Here is a 5,167-nt window from a genome sequence, read left to right on the forward strand (position 1 = left end):
ACAAGCATCATTCACCCTATATACTTACAGTGAGATTGTCCTCTCCTCAGAGGCGACCTTCTCACTTTACCCATCCCTATCACTAATCGCCACAGAGATTGCAGATGTATCCAGTTCCCTAAGGGCAACTCTTGACTCTTCGTCCTGTAGTATTCCTGTAATACATAAAACAGAACAACATCCTAGTCTGACTAACTGGACACATTTCACATTTGAGAACCATATGACTAGCAATAGACTCAATTACCAGGGTAGTGACTCTTGCCTATCCTAGTCAGACCCACAAGTTAGGATGAAGAGATACGGAGTCCATCCACTGATGCCCGCAGTGTCTCATCCTCTGCGGCACTAAGATAACACAACTTCTCCTTGGGGCCTGCAGTTATTGCTGGAGCCTGAGCAATAGCTAGTCTACTTGTGAGCGTTTGTAGAAACTCTTCAAAGAAGCCCATTCTTTCTGGCACTCTCCTTCTCTGAAGAGACAATGAGCCATTACCTCCTTTTTTTCTTTTCACAGGGTAGCAACTTGCATAAATTACACTGGCCCACTGGCCCAAAGGAATCTTCGCAAAGTGTCCTTGCTGAATGAAGTATCTTCGCAAAGTGTCCTTTCTCTTTCTTTTCTAAATAGGATTTGAGTAAACACAATGGCCTTTGGCCCAAAGATCTTCACAAAGTGTCCTTAGCAAAGTGTCCTTAGCAAAGTGTCTTCACAAAGTGTCTTCAAAAAGGGTCTTCAAAAAGTGTTTGTGAATTAAGGGTTTACCCTTTCAGAGAGCAGCCCCTGTTTTTGACAGGAGAAATCCTGTGTGGCAAAAGGATTTTTCTCCCAGATGATGAAACATTGGCCGTTTCAATAGTTCCCTCCTTCATTTTCAAGGATAGAAGGGAAGGGGGAACTTGGATAAATATGGCCTTTAACCCTGTGAACAACAGGCAAACTGTGGCAATTCTTTGGGCTCAACAGAATCTGGCTTACATTTGGAATACCTCAATAGTAATGATCTGGATAAGGGATCTGCACTATCTTACCTTCCAGACTTACAATGCTGAGGGCTTAAGCCTGGCCTCTCCCATTGATCTCCACTCGGTCAATGCTTATCGACTGCTCCAGATTCCAATTCTCCTTGATGGAGAGGAAGGTGTCCCATGGTGGTGATCTGGACGAGTTCTGCTGTGGCTTGGGGATGTATAGGAAGTCCCAGATGGCTTCATTACACCATCCATCCCTCTTGCTCTCAATCTCTTCCATGATCTTCCTCGGGCATATGGATAGTCATATCCATACTCCATGGCCACCTTCTTTTGAATAAGCCTTTGGAAACGGGAGAATCTGGGGAGTTTCTGCCTATTACCTCACCCAGGTGGGGCATACGGGTCCTCCACTTTAGTGATCAGTCTCTCGTATGAATCATTCTGTGCTTGGGGATGAGCATAGGTGCGGGGTGGGGACAGGTCTGGGACCCTTGTGGCGTAGGCCTCGCAGAATCCCAAATTCCTCGCACACCTCATCTGAACTTGACTGCTGAGTGAACTGGGACTTGAGGAGATTCTTCTTCCCTCAGTCCCCCAATCCCACTCAGTCTCTGCCTCTGAACCCCATTTGCGATTCCTTCTTTCAGGTACCCAAATCTGCATTAGATTCGTGGTGAGCCCACATGAATAATGCCTGCCTCCTCCTCCCCTGTATGCCACAGGGTTGGATTCTGTGATTCAGTCTGCTCTGCAGGCTCTACGTCAATAGATGCAATAGCATCCGCTCTCCAGCTCACTCTGGTACCCGCCATCTTGCTACTCCTCACAAGTGTCTCCTCTGCAGCTACACCCAAAGGCGAAAGTGACATCGTATAACTCTTCCGCTTCTCTGATTGGCGGCCCCAGACTAGTTGACTCTCTCACAGTGGCTACGCAGAGCTCTTTGGTGCGCTCTCTCCTTGCTCACATCCAAGCACAACTCTCTCACTACTGCTGGAAACTGTCCCACTGTTACTAGCTGCATGGCAGACATTTCACTTCACAGCACGTGTACAGACACAATCACTGATGTGCTGATCCCTGGGTCCTGGGTTACTGCTTTCTTGAACACAACCTGAAAGCACACTTGCACTGATTGCTGTGAAGCAGACATCACTAGCCTCCACAGTGCAACACATACTTCTTTAACTGGCACTCCAGCACTTTACTTGAGAAGACATAGCATTTCTGGGGAACATATCCGGCCATTGCCAGTAGCAACCACTGCTGTAGCTCAAAGAGACAAATGTAACACTGTCCCTGTGGGGCTTGCTGAGTGTTGACTTCATAGGCCTCTCTCTGAGTACCTGCAGCTGGTTGCTAAGGGTTTCCACTTGTCCCACTCTTACTCCCACTTGCTCGTTACTCAATGACCAGTTCAGGGTATTAGGGTTTTTTGTATTTTATTTTTGAACTTGGGTGCGAGAAGGGATTAGTGGGATACTCCAACTGGAACTATTCACAATGGATAAGGAGAACTCTCACTTGTCCTCACCTGATTATTTGTGGAAGCAGTCACACTGCTTTAACCATACAGCCACATGTATGGAGGAATTAAGTCTTCTTGCTCTTACTACTCTCTAGCATCTCCTCTAATGACATCCATCCACTGACTCTTCTAGCTGAAGGGGTGGCCCTCACTTGACAGGCCCCAAAGACACAGATCTGTACACACAGTAGGCAGAATCAGATCCTTCCTGGTGTCTCCCTTCCGGTTAGCTCTGCAGGACCTCTGGGTTTAGCTTCCCTCTCTCTCTCTAGGCCCTTGGGACGACCACCCAAGGCTGCATAACCACCTCCATGGAGGAGAGGGCAGCCGCCCCCTCCCTCCTGGACTATGCTCCCAAGCTGAACTAACTCTGAGCACACGTGCCCTGGAGCTTTTATACAGTATGCTGACATACAATGCAGCACTTTTCCTCTGCCAATTGCCAGGACTGTAACAAAGCCATACACTCACTTGCCAGGCTACCTCCCACTGTCCAATATGCTTCCATATAAGACCAGTGTGGGACAGTCTGACAAGCTGAGCTGCACCTGGGCACAATGAGCAGACCTAACCAATAGATCCTGTCCCCTGGTAGGCAGAGAGCACTCCAAGTTTTACCTGACTCTCCTAGCACCTACCTAGGTGGGTGCTACATCTGTATTCTGACAGCAGTCCACCTGTTGACCACAGGCAGGTGACAGGTAGACTGCAAAAAGGTTCCTGCGCCGCAGACCCCGCTTTCCATGTGCCGTTCCTTGCCTCCTCTCCCATCCTTCAGCCCCCTCCGTAACTCTGCCACGCCATCTATTTCCCGGTCTCTCTCTCGCCCTCCTGCCTCCATCCTCCTCCGCCGTGATCAGTGAACAGTGGAGACTGGGAGGAAGCACAGCTCAGGACGGAGGGCAGGTGGAGGAGCTGGCCAAATTAACTGTTTATGTTAAACTGCTGGTGATTGGTTGCTAGGACACAGGGTGATCCTAAGCAACCATTCACCAGCTTGCTAGTATGAAAAGTCACTCTGCCAGCTCCCACCCCCTGTCCAGAACTGTGCTGCCTCCTGAACTCCACTGTTTGAACCCAGGTGGGACACTGGAGATTACTGCTATAGGGGAAAGGGGGGAGGGGCAGAAGACACCACTGATTGGGGGGGGGGGGTGTGAAGGGAGCAAAGGATAATGTTATGGGCAGGGTTACCCCCATAGCAGTGTCCTTTACCACCCTTCCTCTGGGAGGTGCTGGTCCATTAGTAATATGTTACACCTTGAATATAGGTGTAACATGTAACATGTTACAAAAAGTGAACTTATCCTTTAAACCACATTGCTAATTGCATATTGTACTTGTTTGTAGACTTGAATTCTGAAATCTGCATTGTAAAACTGTAATTTTGTACCTTTGGAAATGCCATCAAAAACGTGTTTGTGCCAGTACATTTTGAGTGTTGCGTCAGTAAATTTCAATCTGGTAGGTTGGCAACTCTGCTGCACCAGATTGTGAGTGCGCCAGTTTTAGTAAATCTCCCACCAATGTGTTGGGGACAAGGAGTGATCCTGAGTAACTTAAAGTGGACCTTCAGTCATTTTTTCAACTTTCCATCTATTAAATATTCTGCCCTGGTGGTTTTAACTTTGGATAATAAAACATTTTTTTTTCTGCCAGTAAATACCTTATACAGCTATACAGCCCACTTCCTCTTTCCAGTCTGGTCATTAGCCTAGGCTTATGACATCATACACAGCTCTCTCTTTCACTCTTGTGAGAGTTTGCCAGGAAGAGAGGGGGGATGAGTCATATGAGTGCCAATGAGAGCTGCAGAGCTGGAGGCGTCATATATATATATATATATATATATATATATATATATATATATATATATAATACAGAGTATATATAAAATAATATGCAAAATGGTTGGAGGGAAGCTTCAGAATGGCAAAGATGTTTTTATTATAAATTCTGTGAGCAGACTGCAATTCCTTTTTAACCTATTCAACAAGAAAAAATAGCCCTGCGTTCAACACTCAGAGCTGGTTCACACTGCTGTGTGGTGTGAGATCCAGGGGCGTACCAAGCGGTTGGCGAGACCAGCACCCGCCAGGGGCGCAGGCCGAGGGAGGGTGCCAATTGGCAGTATTCTTCACTTCAGCACAGACGGCACCGAGCACTGCTGCTTGGTGCTGGGCAAGTGGGCTGGCCCAGTGGCGTACTAAGTGGGGGGCGGGCCGACACGAGTGCCACACACTAGGGGGTGTCAGGCCGACGCTCTGCCTCCGCGACTGAAGCGGAGACAGAGGGCGGGTTTGAGCAGCGGCACGGAGCGTGGTGACAGGCAGCGGCAGCTAATACACACTGAGAGCCTGGCTTTGCAGGGGGGGGGGGGGGTTTGCGAGCCACACTCGAATGAAACCGTCGGCACATCCGGGACCCAGTGTTCTGGCAGATAGTGTCCTGCCATCATATAGTGTCCACCCCGTACTGCGTAGAGGAAGCTTTGGAAAATCTCCGAAGGTGAACGGCGCCTGCGCCGTGAGTGGAGGTGGTAGCCCCACCATCCAAGCGGACATAGGGTTGGGAAAATTAGAGGGCCCCCCGCGGGCGAGCTTTGCTCGCCACGCTTCGGACTCACTTGGCTCTTTTATATTCCGACTCTATGTCCACTTGGAT

This window comes from Lithobates pipiens, unplaced genomic scaffold, assembly GCF_037356315.1.
Source record: "Lithobates pipiens isolate NorthernLeopardFrog02 unplaced genomic scaffold, aLitPip1_a1.2 Scaffold_16, whole genome shotgun sequence".
Taxonomy (NCBI): Eukaryota; Metazoa; Chordata; class Amphibia; order Anura; family Ranidae; genus Lithobates; species Lithobates pipiens.